Source organism: Coptis chinensis, chromosome 2 (assembly GCF_015680905.1).
Source record: "Coptis chinensis isolate HL-2020 chromosome 2, ASM1568090v1, whole genome shotgun sequence".
Classification (NCBI taxonomy): domain Eukaryota; kingdom Viridiplantae; phylum Streptophyta; class Magnoliopsida; order Ranunculales; family Ranunculaceae; genus Coptis; species Coptis chinensis.
The window spans coordinates 4,589,988-4,610,390 of NC_141457.1; the positions used below are offsets into that span (position 1 = coordinate 4,589,988).

Sequence of the window (20,403 nt, forward strand, 5' to 3'; positions counted from 1 at the left end):
TCAATCTTTGCCAAGTCAAAACTTTTTATATGGTGTTTTTTTATATATGTTGCTTGGTGAATTCACGTAAAAAATTCTTCATTCAGTTACACAAGTAATCTCTAATTGTGTGCTCTTTCCTTTTTTAGGAGAATACAATTGTTTATTGGAGGAAATTTGTAGCAGAATATTCTCCCCTCGTGCCAAGAAAATGTGGTGTCTATCTTTATATGATAATGTTGGACCGGCATCGCTAGGGGTATTCCCTCGCAAAAGGTTAGTTTTATTGGCGGTGTCATATCATTGAAGTTAATGACATCAGCACCTCGATCATTTGTTCAAGAAAAATCATTTGAATGTGTAAATTTTCATGCTAATATCTTCACCGTGATAGATCATCACAATAATTTTTTTTTTTTCTCTTTGGTATCCTATCTTAATCATTCTATTTTGTGTTACCTCATGAACTATATCATGTTTGTTTCAGGATGCATGGCATTGCGACATCTGTGGTTCTAAATCAGGAATGGGGTTCGGTAAGACTATTATTATTATTATTATTATTATTATTATTATTATTATTGTTTATTTATTTTTTAAATTAAATTGCAAAGTTTGATCATTTCCGTATCATGCTAGAGTCTCCAACCCATCCGTCAATTATTGTCATTATAAGCTTATGAGTTTATAATTGTGTTTTGCTACTTTTTTTTTTTGCATTAGTTGACTTTACCTTGTGATGTTATGGCAGGGATGTTCATGGCTGTTCAGGCTTTTGTACCATCTGAATCCCAGGGGTTTTTGAATGTTTTGGCTGGGTATGTTCTAAAATCTTTTGTCTGTTACATATCAGTAATATTATTAGTATGTGTGACTTTTAGATGTTTTTTTTTTGCTTAGGGAGCATTGTTTCACTCACACAAGATTAATTTGTTTGAACTAGTTCTAACTTAGTTATTTTTAATTAATCCTAGTTTTTCTTTTTTCTTTTAAGGCATTCAAATCGTGACTTCATTTTTTTGTAACTAAGAATTAAATTGACCTTTACAGAGGAAAACACACCTTCCAGCAGCCTCAAGTGTATTCTGCTCATCTTGAAGGAAACGTTGACGCAACTTAGCAAGCATACTTCGTCTTCGGGATTTGAAATTGGATTGTGAGCAACAATTTATATATGATGTACTAACTAGTGATACGAATTTGTGTGTCTTATTTGAGTTGTAGGTACTTGAAGAGTAGCCTTGGGACTCTTGAAAAAGATGTTGAGAGGAGATTCAATTATGCTCCAAGTAGAGAAGATATCGAGAATGCCATACTTAGAGACCATAAATATAGTCATAAGTCCTGACCCAGTTTATTAAAGTTTCAGTGGATGCTCATGAAAAGGTTAAGGCTAGAGTTCTAAAAATCTAGGACTTCAAATCATTTCATAAAGTATTCGAGTGCATGGCAATGATAAAATGTAATGGAGAAACATGCACGAGGCGAATTTTTATTGGGAAATATTTGGAAATTCATATTTATATTGAGCTTGGATAGTAAATGCTACAATTTTTTTTTTTTACTTGTATGAATATTAATCTCTTTATCATCTATTTTTCGGTAAATGAATACTGATTGGGAATATGTGTCTTCCTTGTGCTATTGTTATTAGGATGGATGAATTATTAGTTGAATTGAAAAACAAAAGCGGACATAGGATAAAACAATAATTATATATATATATTAAATAATATATATATATATAATTATTGTTTTATCCTATGTCCGCTTTGTTTTTCAATTCAACTAATAATTCATCCATCCTAATAACAATAGCACAAGGAAGACACATATTCCCAATCAAGATTCCTTTACCAAAAATAGATGATAATATATATATATATATATATATATATATATATATATATATATATATATATATATATATAAATCTGAAATGTTTTAGCCACGGCCAATATCCGTAGCTATAGGACTAAAAGGTGCGTAGCAAAACAAATTTTGCTACGGCCTATGCCACGGCTTTTATCCCTTGTAAATTTTGAATGCTACGGCTTCTACCACAGCCCTCATCAGTGGAACTAGCAACGGCTTATGCCACGGTCGCCCGCTGTAGAAATTGCTATAGCTGTTCCCACGGCCATTAGCACTAGCAACTGCTACGGCTATTCCCACAGACCTTATCAGTGGCAAGTTGCAACGGCTTGAGCTGTCGGGTAGACCGTCGCATGTACCCACGGTCTTATGCTGTAGCTAAACCTTTAGCGACAGGTCAAAACCCCACGGTCTTGCGTCAGTCAATATCCGTAGCTAAAGAGCTTTACCACGGACTTGTGTCGTGGCTAAAAGTCTGCTTTCTTGTAGTGCATGCCCAACCGTTCGAGCTTTTCCCTGTTTTATGTTACAAAAAAGGTCCACTGAAAAAGCAACCAGATTGTGGGCTTTTTAATAATTAAACAACTTTGCCTTCAAAGGCTCAAAACATAAAAGTAAACTAACATTAAAACTAATCTAATAGATTACCTAGTTTAGATAGATCATCTAGATTAACTAGAGCTAAACTTAGTTAAAGTGTTGATTACCATGTTGATTCAAAGTGTGCGAGCGTATGATTCACGACTCACCTCGCATACTTAAACTTCTCAAGGCAATAAAAACTTTAATCTCTTGGTAAGTTTAGAACTTAAACCAAGTGTTCACTCATGTTCATCCACATAATCAATCAGAAACTCATTTTTTTTCTTTGTTTTTTGTTTTTTTTATTTTACTTTTATTTTTTATTTTTTATTTATTTATTTAAGTCGAAATTTTATTGATACTGATAAGGAATTTTACACATAATTAGGTCAAGCGTGCAACAAGCTGCGCCGCAAGTCCTTTCTGAATAGCAAATCCTATTCTTCTAAAAACAAACTCGTTAGAACCAGCTGTCATAACGTTACTATCCATAACTTTTTGAAGTTTATTGAGAAGCTCAACAGACTGTTGTTCCAAGAAACCGAAAGTGTCGAAACTAAACGGAATGAAACAATGTTGGTTAGTCGTGCAAGCTCCCCCATGCTTCTCCATATTCCCTGTCGCTGCTCTCTTAGCTGCTTCTCCCACCTCAAAGACTCCATTCCCTACCAACAGAGAGGCTCAACAAACTTTTTTTTTTTTTTTAATCTATCTATATAAACAAGGTCCACTGATTTATATTACTCTATTAAAAAATCCAGAACTGTAGATCAACTAAACATTACAAAACAACTGAACTGTGAAAAAACAGGATGCTGGTTTGCTGAGGTGGCTGGCGGTCACTCTCCAAGGGTGGCTCGGTCGCCCATTTGGTTATGACCAATTTCGACCGTCTTCTGTCAGCAGCTTTAGTTCATCTCTATCTGTTCAATTTTGAACCTAGATTTACAAAACAAAAGTAACTCAGTAATGAAAAAAAAAAAAAAAAAAAAAACAAGAAATGAAATGGTGAGAGTGATACTTCGCTCCTTAGATGCTTAACCAAAGTTCATGCTCCTCCAATCCATGACGGTGGCGCCATTTGAAGTAGTTTTAGTTATGAGTATTTCAAAGTTGTTGATGTGGTTCACCATAAATTGTTTGGAGCTTGAATGATAGGGAGTTTTGGAAGAAAAGAATGTAGTTTTCTTTAGTTTAGAACTTGTATTGGTTAACTTTATTTGTATTAAACAAACTTGAAAGAGCATAAGTTGTTTAAGTGATTGAAAGAACACAAACTTGAAAGAAATGAATTGAAATGATTGATTGATTGAAGAACATAAAGTAAATAACAAGATTGAAAATGAAGAACAAAAAGTAAAGGGCTTTTTAGACTTTGGTCCTACGCATAGTTGGTTTATTAGACTTTGGTGCATAAAAGCTTGAATATTATACTTTAGTCCTAGTTCTGTTTGTTCACCGTTAGTCAACTCAGTTGATTAACAGTCAACGTGGTCAATCTGCTTACATACGACTGAGTTGACTGTTAGTCAGTGAACAAACAGAACTAGGACTAAAGTCTAATATTCAAGCTTTTCTGGACCAAAGTCTAATAAACCAACACGTAGGACCAAAGTCTAAAAAACCCAAAAGTAAATGACTTGAATGAAAAATGACTAGAAAATAAATCCCACATGACATTAGAATAAGTCTAGGTGCATTCTCTCTCCCTAACTTTTAGTTCGTATGCCCCTACTTTATGCAAATGACTGATTTGCTCTCTTCCATTACATTTGAGACACCTCACCATTTGCTTTATGCTTTTGTTTTTTGTTTTTGCTTTTTCATTTTTTATTAATCAAGATAGGTTTTAGAGAAAACCTTTTTTTGTGTTAAGGACATCTATCTCTGGTATTCTGAGTTGAGGACTTGACTTTTAGCTCTTTGGTTATAAGTCCTTGACCTTTGACCTTTGACCGTTGACTTTAGCTTTTTCAACACTTTTTCATGGTAGCTTCGAGTCTTCATAATAAGTGTAGCTAGATAAGACTCATTTTGGTGCTAAGACGCGACTTTTATGATAAGTGGTTTGAATTGCACTGTAACCTGAAAAATGCAATAAAAGCTATGAGTTGTCTTTTCATTATGCGTAAGAAGGGATGTAATGCAGTAATGTAAGGGTAATAAAACGCACATTTGGAAGCTGATCAACTACCATTCTAATCTATCTGAGTAAGACTAGCTAGATATCCCAAAAGAACCTTGCTGTGGGAGTTTGCTAACAATACATTTCCAATAACATACAATATGAAAGCATGAATGAAAATTTATTTCTCTTTCATTAACTCCATCTTGCACTACATAAATTGTATACATCTCTAAATGACTCAGTTTGATGCTGCCATTATAAATCTCACATTCCGTTAAAAAAGGTAAATATTTGACAGCCTTATTAAATAACTCATATTTCAAATCAAAAGCTACGTACAATCTTTCCTCTCCAACACGTAACCCTGTAAACATTGAGAAATCAAGTGGCGTAAAACATATCTCGCCACATGGAAAATGAAATGTGTGGGTAGAGTCCCATCATCTCTCTTCAATTGCTTCAACGAATTGTCTATTGGATTTTTCAATGTCAATTTGAGCAAAGACACGAAAACCAACATTCTGAAGCATCGATTGAAATTATCCAAAGTTCACTAGGCGTAACCATTCCATAACAAGGGCCAAAGTCCCTTTCTTACCGACTTTTTCTTTCGTCCCACCACCTTCACGAAGAGTAAAAGATATGTGTGTACTTTCCTCTAGAACAACACGGTGATAAGAACTAGGATCAAACTCAGAATAAGAAGTCCATACATGTACATCTTTTGGATTTGGGGCCTTTGGTGCCCCTGACTTTTTCGACTTTGTACCCTTACCTCTAAATTTGTGTAAAATGTCAGACATTATAACTGATGAGAAATAAATTAACACTAAAATCAAACATAATTTATAATATGAAACTAAATAAATTTTATGCATTACGACAAATAAAATTAAGTGCGAGTGATGAGAGAGAGAGAGAGTTGGGAGAATAGGTAATACAGGAAGACATTAAAAATTAAAACTCTACACGCCTTTGTAAGAATATGAAACCGTATGTGTTTAATAACTTAATAAAATAAAAGCGTCAAAAAAAAATGAAGCTAACATCACAGTTTGTTGTTGTTAAGGTGGACGCGTGGCATCATTTCTGATAACAGTTGCAGAGATATTTCTATTTCTATACCCGGTTATAGAGGAGCCGGATTGCTGAACACAAATAGGGGACGAGTCCGGCTATGCAATAACCGTAACCGTAACCGTAACCGTAACCGTAACCGTGACAAAATGCAATCCCCGTGTCCATAATATTAACTAGTTAACAAAATCAGTAATGCTAACAATCCATCCCTTTCCCCTATTTTCTTTTACGAAACAAAATCAGTAATGCTAGACCGACCCACTTATTTGACCTACTATTTGGACCTACTGATGTGTCAAAAGTCATAATCATTAATTTACATAGAGATACGTGTCCATGTCTATTGCAATGCAAACCAACTTTATTCAAATAGTGAGATGCAATAGTAGGTCTAAAAAATAGGTCCGTGTAGCACTACTCAAACAAAATACCCAAAGCACTTGTCTTCCTCTCTCCTTCCTTGTCTCCAGCACAAATAACATACACCTTACATTAAAATTTTTATCGAAGTAAATTTTTTTGAAATATTACTAAAGAGCTTAATTTCTTTTTTTTTACAGTAGTGAAAACTATCTGAAGAAGAAAATTCTAAAATGAACCCAATTCGATTTGGGATTGAGATATCTTTGATAGGACTCAACTCAAAGTCAAATCTAAGTTAGACTAAGAAGTTGTCTATGATATTAACACACTAACAAATTCCAATAGATTGTCTACTTGATTTTGAGGTATGAAATTATGATGGTAAATTGTCAATAAGACGAGCATATAAACTCAAAACTGAAATTGGAATAACTTCGTATTTACATTTTTGGTGAATAATTGTTTTGCTTGAGGAATCAAACCAAAGGGGTAAGATCATGTATAATTGTTTATCCGAATACACCTGTTTTGCTGGCGATGGTTAATTGAACATACGATTTTGGTATGAATTTATGGGTTTTGTTTGTAGATTTTTTTCCACTTAAAGTTTTAATATAAGTTGTATGTTGTTTTTGCAGGAGAAAAGGAAGATGAAGTGGCTTTGGGTATTTTGTTTCGTGGGGTTTTATTTCTGAAGTTAAATTTAAAACTGAAAATAAATAAGGGTAAGGGACGGAGATTTACCGCCTCGTTAACTAGTTAATATCATGGACACGTGGATTGTATTTTGTCACGGTTACTGGGTATCCGATTATTGCATAGCCGGAGTGAGCCGGACTCATAGGGGACCATACCATTGTTCACCTTTCGCAAATTTGTGACATGTTTTATAAAATGCACCAATTTGAGGGTATTATACATTTATACGAGGTTATATAAGGTGAAAGGAAGACGCCAGACGGTGGTAGATAATTGGGGAAGGGAACAGAGAATGGAAGGCCCGGGACTATCTGTGTCCTTAAATGAGGGAAACTAGTAAGTATAAGAGATGCTTTTGGGTGGCAATGGGTCGTGTTGGGTCGGGTTTGTGTCGTGTCATATTTGGGTCACGTGTTAGGAGAGCAAACCCAAACCCGACCTAATTACTAATTGTGTCAAGTTTGTCAAACCCAAACCCAATCCACATATGTAACGGGTTACCCAATGGGTGACCCGCTAAGCCAGCGGGTCAATTTCAGATCGGGTTAACAGATAACCCGTAAGTTCTATTTTTTTTTTTGGATAAAAAATATTTATTAATCTAAATAATAAAAGAACTTGTAAAAGTACGCAGAGTTGTTGAAACACATGTATCTGCTGAACGCCTGAACCAAACAAGTGAAACAACCTGTTAGCCAAACAAAAAACATAACCAAACTAGAAACAACAACCATGCATGTCCAATTTATCCACTTTGCTACCTCGTGGGCAAACCTATTATTAAATAAATGCAAATATTATTGTGACTTTGACGGCTTCATTGTTCTTTTTATATAATTGAGACTAGGGTAAGGGTTCAATGTTAATGTATGTGATAATATATTTTATTGAATGAATCTATAATATTCTATATGCTGGATTGCCGGCTTATCTTTCTAAATCTAGTTGATCATTTTCTGTTTAGTATTTTCTTTTAGGTAATTGGGATTATGAGATTTAATAAAATTCGGAAACATATATATGTTTAAGGACTTAAAACAAGTCATACAGGTCACGGGTTGATGACCCGACCCATTGGACCCGAGAACTAATCGGGTATACTAACGGATTATCCGGGTTAATATGTGTGACCCTAACCCAACCCATTTATTTGACGGGTTTGGCGGGTCAACCCTTAAATGACCCAAAAGCCTTTTTTTCCAACCCAAACCCGTTAATTTCGTATCGGATTAGTGGGTCGTGTACAAAATTGCCACCCCTAAATTTTGCTAGAAGGCTTGGCTCCCACCATCTATAGGTGTCAATTATATGTCTCCTCCAAGGGTGTGTCTCATTCTCATCCCTCCTAATGGCTTTCAAGCTTCAACCCAAAAAACCTCATCTTAATAAACCCGACCTACATTCACACCGATGGCAATGCGTCTCTCTTGTCTGTCGTACAAGAATCTGCTAGCTCAAGACATTTTACTCTTCCATATGTAAAACGTTGTTCTCTTAATTATTTTTCCGTTAATATTTGCATGTCCAAGAAGAAAACCCACCATACAATAGTCATATAGAAATCTAATCGATATCAACACTTCATTTATTCTATGTGGATATATTATAGCGTAAGCAACGCTCGTATAGCATGTGCCTTAGTCAGTGGCGGAGCTAGGAATTTGAGTGAGGGTGAGCCAGTTAGACAACTAACAAAAAATAAACTATTTTTTTACCTAATAATTCAAACCCAATCACAAAACAAGTATATTTTTGAACATCAAAAAATCATATAAAACGATTGCAATAAATGTAATAAAAAAAAAATCCAATCTAAAAAAGTACCGACTTGTTCCCAGTTGTCCTTAGTAGCCTTTTTTTGTTATCCTTGTTCATCTTTTAAAACTGTTGCAAGATCAACTCGGTATCAATGCTTTGAGGAGGATCCTCCTTCAACACTAGCAACATTATCTATATTACTAGTTGGTTGAGCAAGCAACGAGTTTCATTTGGTCAAATACTTTAACATAGCTATTTAAACAATTAAAATAAACCACTAATCAATTACACGTCTTACAGACCAATAAGAAAGTTACTAAGTATTTCTCAAGGACTTAAAAACAATATCATTCTGTACTCATCAAAGCAGATTTTGGGTTTAATCTCCCTCACCAAAAAATTGTTACACAAAAACCCCCCAGGAGCGAACAAATGCATAAAACCTCCCTATTATTTAAAACATAACATCAAAGCCAAAATAGACCAAAATATCCCTGTGAAAATCGGGCTGACGTCATCAATCTTTACTTATAATTTGGGTTTAAGGACAAACCGGGCTGACGTCATCCTATGTAAATTTGTATTTACATATGACAATATAAAATTACACAGTCTTCTTAACCTATTTAAATTTAAATTTTCATATGAAAATTTTTTTCATAGGAAAATTTAAATTTACATACATAGTATTTTTACATATTAAAATTTAAATTTACATATGTAAATTTAAGTTTTCATATGAAAATGTAAATTTACATAAGAAAATATAAAATTACAGAGTCTTCTTAACCTATTTAAATTTAAATTTATATATATTCTGTGAGGGAAATTTTCAAACCCAAAAGTTACTATGTAAATTTAAGTTTTTATAACTCCAATGACTATACAAATATAGTTTTACATATATATATGACTATGTAAAAATACATTTACATATAGTCGGGAAAATTTCAATCCCAAAAGAGTAAAAAAGGAAATAAGATAAAATGGTAAATAAAAACAGACTAGATTTTATCTCTTTTTTGGAAAGCAGGGAGATTATTTAACGAGACCTAAATAATAGGGAGGTTATATGATATGGGCCAATGGGAGGGAGTTTATACTCAACTGAGTTAGAACCAAGGGGCTGAGCCTCATTTCTTGCTTATCAAAGTCAAAGAGCAATACATTATCATTTATCAAATACATTCATTAAATTAAGCAAAAAGTGGATCCCTTGTATTCATTCCTCTAATAATTTAATACACGGTCCAATAACATGGTTCTTAGTTGTTTCGCAAAAGTAAATATAATCAGACTAAACTTGTAGCCCAAGTAAGCAATCGATCTTGAATTCTCAATCCAATTTTCTATTTCCAAAATTAAATTTCAAGAAAAAAGACAAAAAAGAAAAACGGGGGGTTATTGGCTCAAACCTATAAGAACAAGAAGAGCAGAAATTGATGGTGATAGTACATCCAAGTGAGTGGGGACAAATTGATGTTGCTTACATGTTGTTGTGTTGGTGGGTGGGTCAGTGGGTGTGGGGCAAAACGTATTTTAAAGGATCGCGTAGAACATAATAAGGTTGGGTCCAATGGCTCCGCATTCCCTCAAAATCGGTGGGAGTTGCGGCGGTTTTCTCTCCCTATCCATATTTAACTCTCTATATAGAGATAGTATTATTGATGAATGGAGAGTGCATTCCACGCGAGTTGAAATGGAATGGTTTGTAAAAACCCAAATGCCGCCACTTGAAGTGGTGCAGAATGTAAAATACAACTCTCTATCCGTTGGTCAAAGTGGTTTTTACTATTATTTTTTTTTTCATTCTGCGTTGGTCGAAGTGGCGTTGAAAAAAACGTGGGTTTCAAACCACTCCACTTCAAGTGGCGTAGGATTGTTCAGACCATTGATTCAGCAAAACCTACTCTCTATTCGTATAACATTGTTTTTTTAGGGATAAAGATGGAGAGTGCAGAGCCATTGGACTCAGCCTAAGAGAGAAGGAAAAGGGAAGTACGAGTACGTGTCCTATTTGTTTGGGTTTCCTTTTTATGTTTTTGGTACTACGTGTGCACTTCTTGGTTGTTGTTTGTTTGTGGTTTTTTTTTTAGGTTTGAGTGATGCTAAGTGATAAGACTGATAAGAGTACCGACTCATAACTATATAATTTTTTTTTAAAAGAAAGTTGAGGGTACGCCCGGGTGTACCCTAGGACCCCCCTGGCTTCGCCACTGGCGTCAGTATGTACCACACCACTAGCAGGGCCGGCTATGAGTTTATGGGGCCCTAGGCGAGTTTTTAAAATCGGGCCTTTGTAAAATCCAAAATATCTAGTGAAAAATCATATGCATATTGCTTATAGAGTAATAACTAATTTTAAGGCTCTCTTAACATCAAAATGCCAGTGACCTACTACTTTACATTTTCTTTATTCCTACCCAAGTTCGACTCCAGGTAGAGGCATTTTTCAGAAATTGAACACAAAACTGGGCCTAGTGTAATATTGGTCACATCAAGTGGGGGCCTTTTTAGTGGGCTATTTCGCGATGCCTAAACGGCACTACACCATAATAGGATATTTGCAACACGCACCTTTTTTGATTTGCAACGCTTATTTAGCGTTAGTAAGTTTCCAACGTTAAATAAGCGTTGGCAATGTTGTAAAGCGTTGCTTTATTTAGGAGAATTTCCGGAATTAATTGCTAACGCTTAAAAAGCGTTGGAGAAGTGTTACAAACTTAAAAATTTCGCGAAACGAAAAAAATCGAAATATAAAACATAACTTTTTTTTTTCTCTCCTCTCTCTCTCTCATCGCCGCATTATTTTCGCACTCCTCAAAACCTAATTTTCAGATTCAGTAAACAGTCAATCAAAGAAAGAAGAAGAAGAAGAAGAAAACAAGGAGTTTGGAAGTCCGTTTTGACACAATCCATTTCTTGCAGTTTGAGGTAATAATCTTTGATAATACCAAATATCAGTATTATCAAAAACATATACTAAATTTTGATACCAAATATCTTTAGGCTTCTTTAGGGCTGCTTACAAACAAGCTGTCAAGACAATCTTTATTACCTTGCACTGTCTCCATTTTGTAAAGAAGAATCCAGAGATAGCGGGAAAGTCTATCTGGGAGGAACTGCGGAAAGCTTTTAGGTTAGAATTTCATTTTAAAATTTAGTTTGTTTACAAATTGACTGCATTTTTGTCTTAATTTTTAATTAAGATGGTTTTGGATGCTCTAGTAGAAATTTTTACAAATTGAATGCTCTAGTAGAAATTTTTAATTTAAGATGGTTTTGGATTTATATATGTAATAATATTGGTGATCAAGAAGTAGAGTTTGTGACGATGATAATATTAATAATGAGAATGTGGTTATATGGAGAGAGATGAAAAGAGAGTTGTTGATTAAATCCTTTCATTTAGCCATCTAGTTATCTAAGCATTGACTTGAGATTTATTTATCTGTTATGTAGACGAGGTCATGGGGACAACTTTTTTTATCATAGGGAATAATAAAAAATAAAGAGTATGTGTTTATGTTTATGAGCATTGAGATTGACTTTATACACTCAATGGTTACGTGTGTTGTCAGTGACTAAGGGATGATATGCTTGAGTATGAGCATGTTCATGTCTCAAATTTCAAATGTTGTTATCGTCAATCGGTTGGGTGATATTTGAACTTTTATATTTGTCTTGTGCGTTTCAGATTTATGAGTATTATATTGTGTATAGTCTATCTCTTTGGTTTCTCACTCCGTGGTTTCAGTTTATATAAAAGTATTGAATTTGAGCGGTGGCATCATCTTGGGGCACTAGAAGAAGATTCTCAAATTTCCAATGATTGTCGTTGCTTGTTCATTGCAACCCTGCCTCATGAATTGGGAATTTGCAATAATCATAAACATACTACTAGTAAGTTAAAGGTAATTTTTTCAATGTCACCACAGATCTCTCGTATGTTTCTAACTCGAGATATTATCCCTGTCCCCTTATTGATAATGCCGGGCAACTTTGTTCTTGTGCTACAATTACCATAGCTATATGCCCATATTGAAATTTGTATGCTTCTTGAGACTTAGGTATTACTATTACACATTTCATTTTTCCTAGAACTGGCACATCTTTCCTGCAAGACTAGTTTTCTTTCCTTTGTCCATATTTTAGTATGCATGCCCAAGAAATAGAGGATAAAACCACGGTTTCTACACTTCCCGTTATGCACATTAGTGTAATTTGGTTATCTAATCCTAAGTTATTACATAAAGCGACTACTCTGTTAAAGACTACTATGCCAAAAGCTTGATCTGTTGCTCAGGGAGGTATCAATGTATATGAAATAGACCGTGTGTCTAATATGTGTTAAGTCATTCCTAAAACACCCTTGGGGTCGCGAACCTGTAAGGCCGTACCATTCCTAAAATACATTGGTTATATTCATATATTCTACATATATCTTGGGCATTCTTGGTTTGGTCTCTAGTAAAAGTCATGATTAGAAATAATTCATAATTTTTTGAGATGAGTATACAACAGAAGAGAGGGAAGGCGGAGAAGGGGTCGGATGTCACGGCAGAGAAGGTGGTTGTTGCTGTTAAGGCCTCTATGAAGGAGATTCCGAGAACTGCTTTGGTTTGGGCTTTGACTCATGTTGTTCAACCTGGGGATTGTATTCAACTGTTGAGAACAGAGTGGCTGGAAACTGAATCGGGTAAAACTAGCCGATCGCTAGTATTCTCTATTCTCGTACAAACTCAAATCTTTGAACAAGTTTTTACATTATAGCAGTTGCAAGAATCGCAGGTTTGATGAAATTAATAAATTGCTTTTATTAGACGCAGCGTTGGTTATTGTTTTTGGTCCGTGTTCAATAAAAACTTGGGTGTGATTATATTGTGAGTGAGAGAGAATGAGAGAGAGGAGTTTTCGGGTTGGGTTTATTGTGGAGAGGAACATCTTCTTTTTTCTTTGTTGTTATTAAAAGCTGTTTTATTTGTTTTTCGATCAACTTGAAAACCGTAGAGTGATGAAATTATTATGAAAAGACTTCGACAGTTGCATTGTACCGTCCAGTTCTTTCGAGTCTCCCGAGTCCCAGTTCACGAACCAATATACATAAGCCACGTTGCCTAGATAACTTGTTGGTTGACGATATACACACGCATCGGGTTACTCATTTATTACTTGGTACTTTCGGGCACCTTCCGCTCAGAATGAGCGGACCCTAAAAATTTTATTACCAATCGAAGTTTTTAACTATGAAGGAGATTCCGAACCGCTTTGGTTTGGGCTTTGACTCATGTTGTTCAACCTGGGGATTGTATTACAACCGCTTGTGGTGGTTCCGGCTATCGATTCCAGGTAATTTTTTTTTTTTGATGCAATAGTTTTGATTATTTTGTGACTTGGGTGTTTTGGCGATGGACATGAAGTTTTCGATTAGTTTCTAGGTTTCGTCTAAGTCCTTGACGATTGGCTCGCATTACAAAGGAAAGTGCTTGTTTAGCAACTACATGGCTAGACCGGATTAGTTTCGTTTTGGTCATTTTGTTGAAGCATAGTGTATCCAATCAGGTTTTATTCTGTTAATATTTCAACTTGGAAACCTTTGGAGCCCGGTTCTTGGTGCGTTAGAATCCACGACATGGTCTAAGTTATCCTATTACCGGTGTTTGGTTTGCCGAAGTTGCAGGAAAAGGAAACCTTTTTGTGTTTTTGTAATTTGTTCCAAGAATTTATTTAATGCAAGTCCACTTTGTTTGCTCTTGTAGAAGAAAACAATTTTCTAGTAATATAGTGGATTATTGTCCTCGCCGATGCTGACTACACTATGCATTTGTAATCATATGCAGGTACAGTGCTACGGGATGGAAAGGAAATACTTATTGTGTGATGATTTTTCCTAATCTAGAAACACAAATATTTTGTTGATGATCAAAGAACAATGAGAAGTATTTGATCAAGAAGAAGAAGAGATGTAGAAGATGATGAGTTGAACCACGTTCTTTAATGGTTGCCTACGTATCCTGTGCATAGGAATCAAACTCAAAGCGTAGTTCAACTATTCTATTTATAAGAATAGATGAGGTTTCCCAATTAGTGTTTAACTAGGAGACCGCCTCTTGTTAAGTCTCATCTTGACTCTTCTAGAAGCCCCATGTTTCCCAAGTCAAATAGGTCTCTTTTACTGACTTAAACAACAGAAAAACATGTTTAGGTTCGGAGTAGTAGTTAGAGCTCCAAGCCTAGTAGTTGAGCTCCGGATTTGGAGTTCATAGTTAGGAGTTGGTTACAACTCTAACTAGTTCCAAAGCCCACGAACCTGTTCCGGACCTAGTAGTTGAGTTCCGGATTTGGAGTTCATAGTTAGGAGTTGGTTATACGAACCTACTACTCCAACTAGTTCCAAAGCCCACAAACCTCCTCTTCTTATCTCACTTCCGAACCTAGGAAGTAAGAGGATTTGGACTTGAAGTGTGTTATGGTACTTTCTACCCACACCAAGACCATATCCGAGCCTTACGAAGATGCTACCACGTGTTACATATCTATTTGCTAAAATATGCACACACAGATGCCCCCCTTTTTTATTCATGGGTTGTGAATCAAACCCTTAAGGAAAAAGGCTGGGTAAAAATGTACGCGACGTCTTATGCCTCGATTTTCTTTGTGGAATGTATCGGCAAAATTTCGCATTACTTCAGTACATGGAATTGTAAATTTGGACCTGCCCTGACCATGCCCCGAACCTTGTATATTAAGCCGAACTTGCTGAAAACTGGTCCTGCCATGCATTGTGATGGTCTGGACTTGGTCATGAGGAACCTGGTGAAATCCAGACATGCAATATATTGTGATGATCCGGACGTGGTCAGATCAACCCGATCCATGTTTCACAAAGATCGGGACTTCTTGGTAGTACATTCGGAACTAAATTTCGTGGAAAAGCGGACTTGACATCACCATGCCCCGAACCTTGTATATTAGGCGAACCTAGTATATGAGGAGCTAAGCACAAGGAATCGAAATTTGTCAAGTCCGGACATCCTGTGTATTATAAAGATCCGGACTTAGATAGATTTCACCAAATCACCTTTTTCGGAAGTGCAACCCGAACCGTAAGTGCAACCCGAATTGGGCCCGGGCGGAACTTGAAATGGGCCTAGCGAAATTGAGTCATTGAACATAACCCAAAAAGATACCTTTCGCTACCTAATTGCTTGAAACCCTTTCTTCTTCCTTCTTCCAAAATTTAAGATTCAACATTGTTCCAACAACTCCAACAGCTCCCACAGATTCAAAATTCCTATTTTCTTTCGGGTTTATGGAATTGAACACAGAATTCACATCTTCAAAACCAACAAAGCATTGATCAGTAATACCACCAACTACTGACAGTTCATGAAACAATCAACTGCAAGGTATCCGAAGCAGTCCGTAACCTCGAACAAACTTCACCAAAACGTGCTTCTAAAATCAAACAAATCTGTTTCTCAAACATTGATCGCCATTGACAAGATTGAAGAGTTGTGAGATATCAAAAGAAGGTAAGTAAACCGTCGGTTCTTTTTATTTTCTTTGATTGAAACCCAAAATTTACTTTCAACTGTTTGCTTAGTTTAAATTCTCTTATCTTATTTTCAGCAGTAAATTCCGATTTCCATCAGTTCTGGTGTTGGTTGTTGGTTGGTATTGTTGTATCGGGTTTTCTAGCGAGGCTACACGTCCAGGTTGATCAAGTCAGTATCGCGTGTTGCTACTGCAGATACTATGTCTCATCAATCACTGCTGAGTTCCATAAGTAGTGAGGCGTTGTCGGATACTGATACCCACCACTATAGTTCGGATGATTCAGTTGTTGAAGCAATAACTTGAGTGCCGGGTTCTGAGCAATTATAGATGCTACACCTCGGTTGTGCCCAAAGCTAAAATTCCCACAATAGATTGGAACGCTATTCCTTTTGGGGATATATCTCGACTTAGAAAAGATCCGTAATGCATTTTCAATTCGAGGAAATCAACATCGTGATATCCACAAACCATCGACCTTGGGGACTGATGAACATCCCTTAATATATCTTGGATTATTGAAAGCTGGACTCCGTCTCCCATTGCCTTCGTTTATGGCAGATGCCCTCGAGTATTTCCAAGTCCGATGTCTCGCCAATTAGTGTCGAGTTCTTTAATTTGCAAGGCAGTTCCGGATTCTTTAGTCCACAAAACAGTGTTGGGTTTGTTACTTGACAGAGTAGTACCGAACTTGGACTTTCTGTGTTACTTATTAGCTAGGAAGTGGAGTTCCGAACTTAGGCATGTTCCGAACGTGGAGTTCTAAGCAAGCTAGGAAGTGGTGTTCTAAACTTGGACAAGTTCCAAACGTGGAGTTCCAGACTAGCTAGGAAGTGGAGTTCCGAATTTGGACAAGTTCCGAACGTGGGGTTCCAGACTAGCTAGGAAGTGGAGTTTCGAATTTGGACAAGTTCCGAACGTGGAGTTCTAGACTAGATAGGAAGTGGAGTTCCGAACTTGGACAAGTTCCGAACGTGGAGTTCCAGACTAGCTAGGAAGTGGAGTTCCGAACTTGGACAAGTTCCGAGCGTGGAGTTCCTGACTAGCTAGGAAGTGGAGTTCCGAATTTGGACAAGTTCCGAACGTGGAGTTCTAGACTAGCTAGGAAGTGGAGTTCCGAACTTGGACAAGTTCCGAACGTGGAGTTCCAGACTAGCTAGGAAGTGGAGTTCCAAACTTGGACAAGTTCCGAGCATAGAGTTCCTGACTAGCTAGGAAGTGGAGTTCCGAACTTGGACAAGTTCCGAACGTGGAGTTCCTGACTAGCTAGGAAGTGGAGTTCCGAACTTGGACAAGTTTCGAACGTGGAGTTCCAGACTTGCTAGGAAGTAGAGTTTCAAACGTGGAGTTCCTAACTAGCTAGGAAGTGGAGTTTTGAACTTGGACAAGTTCTGAATGTGAAGTTCCAGACTAGTTAAGAAGTGGTGTTCTTTTCTCCTTATTTGCATAAATATGTATACACAGATGCCCCACTTTTCTCTTAGACGACGGTTGCACATTCGACCTTTGAGGGAAAATGACAAAAGTGTGAATTATATTTTATACAAATTTGTATTTCGAATCTTAGAAAAACAAGGTTTTGTAGGAAAATAGGGTTTGCCCCTGTGTCAATTCCTGTAAATACCTTTAGTTTTGTTAAGAAATAAGACTTTGTAGAAATATAGGGTGTGCCCCTGTATTATTTCCTGTAAAACCCCAACATAGTGGAAGCATATCCAAATTTGTGAAAATTTTGTCTCTTAGAAGCTGAGAGTAGTGTAACATTACTTGGAAACAATACATGTTAGCATCGAGATTCACCACTGGAGGATCTTTCATGAACATCTTGTTCCTAGTTAACTTCAAAGACGTCCTCATAAGGATGAGTTAAAGTGGTAAAGTCCCTATCCTGTGGGGGTAATTTATTACTTCCGAACGTGTCACCAGTCTTCTGTCTCTTGGACTTATCTTGATAGGAATTCATGTCGACTAACTTGTGGTCCGACTGTGGTTCCTTGGACTTCCTATCATCATAATGACTAGTAGAGCTCCTACCAATAGGAGCGGAGGTGACACTGGTTATCACTCTTTTATGAGAAGATTCCCTATCCAATTGGTCTTCTTCCAGTTATGCATACTTATTGATACAAACCTGCAACTCTGTCATGTTCATAGGCTTCTTTTTCTTCAAAGATATGTATAGACCAAAAATGGGATCTAATCCCTCGATTGCTGACCAAACAACTGACTCGTCCATCTTGGTTGGTTTTGAACCTCGTAGTTCCTCCAGTATTTGTGCCTTGAGCTGTGCAAAAGTAGTCGGTTCATTAATTGGAGTTCTCTCGTTGTTGTACCTCGGACCTGGACTCTCATAGTTCTCATCTTGATGATAACGCGGTTCCGTTCGAGATCGAGTGGAGGAGTTTGCAAAAACTGGATCGGGAACCGAGGGATTCGAGGCAATGAAGGTTCCTTTGAAACTGAAAGTCTTCTTCGTGCCGAGGTTGACCTCAATAGTTGTGGATTCCGGAAAACACATTCGGACGCCCATCCCTCATACCTTGAGAACTTGAATACCAAGAGAAGTCAGTTCCGTGTGAGCTCGCAAGTGTTGGGTTGGATCCAATTCGGATTATAATCCGAATCTGGGTTGGTCGCTATGATACCCAAAGAAAGTAAGGTATATAAGGTGTAGGGATGTAACCCTCACCAGTGGTCGAGACTTGGTGGCGGAACTGCCCCTCGTGTTTCCATCAAGAGGCAACACTCTTGAGGTGAACGACCCTCCTGCGTCGCGGTAGTAGTCTTGTAAAAACGCAAAACGAGCCTCCTCGGTCGACCACGTTCGCCATCACAAAGCATCCATGATGGCTTGGTTGGTTATGGAAAATTGGGGAGTATCGTTGTTAGGCACATTTTCTTCACGACCACTGTCCAAAAACGATCTCCTCTACGTTCAGATTGTCTTTGAGAAGTAACATGTGGGTTATTGATCTCGTTATTCCCCTCGTTACTTTGATTCGCATTGGCTCTTGTAGTAACCATGATTTTGAATCAAAGTGAAGAAAATATATATATATATATATATATATATATATATATATATATATATATATATATATATATATATATATATATATATATATATATATATTTAAAGAACAACACACCCAAGAAAAATTGGTAGGTAGGTAGGAGAACCTAGAACCGAAAAAAAATTTCGACCAAGAAATCAAATCAATTCTCAGATAGTTTCCCACAGCATCGGCCAATTGTGTGATGATTTTTCCTAATCTAGAAACACAAATATATTGTTGATGATCAAAGAACAATGAGAAGTATTTGATCAAGAAGAAGAAGAGATGTAGAAGATGATGAGTCGAACCACGTTCTTTAATGGCTGCCACGATTATCCGTGTATAGGAATCAAACTCAAAGCGTAGTTCAACTATTCTATTTATAAGAATAGATGAGGTTTCCCAATTAGTGTTTAACTAGGAGACCGCCTCTTGTTAAGTCTCATCTTGACTCTTCTAGAAGCCCCATGTTTCCCAAGTCAAATAGGTCTCTTTTACCGAATTTAAACAACAGAAAAACATGTTTAGGGTTCGAGTAGTAGTTAGAGCTCCGAGCCTAGTAGTTGAGCTCCGGATTTGGAGTTCATAGTTAGGAGTTGGTTACAACTCTAACTAGTTCCAAAGCCCACGAACCTGTTCCAGACCTAGTAGTTGAGTTCCGGATTTGGAGTTCATAGTTAGGAGTTGGTTATACGAACCTACTACTCCAACTAGTTCCAAAGCTCACGAACCTCCTCTTCTTATCTCACTTCCGAACCTAGGAAGTGTCTTACTTCCGAACCTAGGAAGTAAGAGGATTTGGACTTGAAGTGTGTTCTGGTACTTTCTACCCACACCAAGACTATATCCGAGCCTTACGAAGATGCTACCACGTGTTACATATCTATTTGCTAAAATATGCACACACACTTATCTAGGTAAAGTCGACAAAGATGACATCCTAAATATTTTAATTGATTGGGAAAATATTTCTATCTGTACATAGGGTTCCCCCAATATTAGTTTGTGGTTTTAGCGTTTCAAACTTGTTATATATTATTAAAATGAGAATATTAGCAACGATCTGTGTGCTTTAGAATCGATCGTTTACAATAAATCCATGCAATACCACGTTGTTTGTCTATACTACGTGCTTGTTATGCTCACTGGTTTACAATAAGTAACAAACATGAGTATTGAAGATGAAGAATTTGAAGAAGCTTCTAATACAGATGAAGGAGCAGCATCAGCTCTTATTGGTAGTGATAAGACTAGTGCTGATTACTACTTCGATTCCTACTCACACTTTGGTAAACCTTTTTTTTTTGTACTCTTTATTGTTTTTTA

General features: G+C 36.7%; 2 long non-coding RNA genes across 2 annotated transcripts; both read left to right on the top strand.

The window, feature by feature from the left end:
- Nucleotides 1-464: 464 nt before the first annotated feature.
- LOC147514458 (uncharacterized) lies at nt 465-1,539 on the top strand. Its single transcript, XR_015213220.1, has 3 exons — nt 465-515; nt 731-797; nt 1,030-1,539. It is a non-coding gene; the product is annotated as an uncharacterized LOC147514458 (long non-coding RNA).
- Nucleotides 1,540-11,212: 9,673 nt separating this feature from the next.
- Nucleotides 11,213-20,202, top strand: LOC147514459 (uncharacterized). Its single transcript, XR_015213221.1, has 4 exons — nt 11,213-11,398; nt 11,474-13,813; nt 14,305-14,339; nt 19,995-20,202. It is a non-coding gene; the product is annotated as an uncharacterized LOC147514459 (long non-coding RNA).
- Nucleotides 20,203-20,403: the final 201 nt, after the last annotated feature.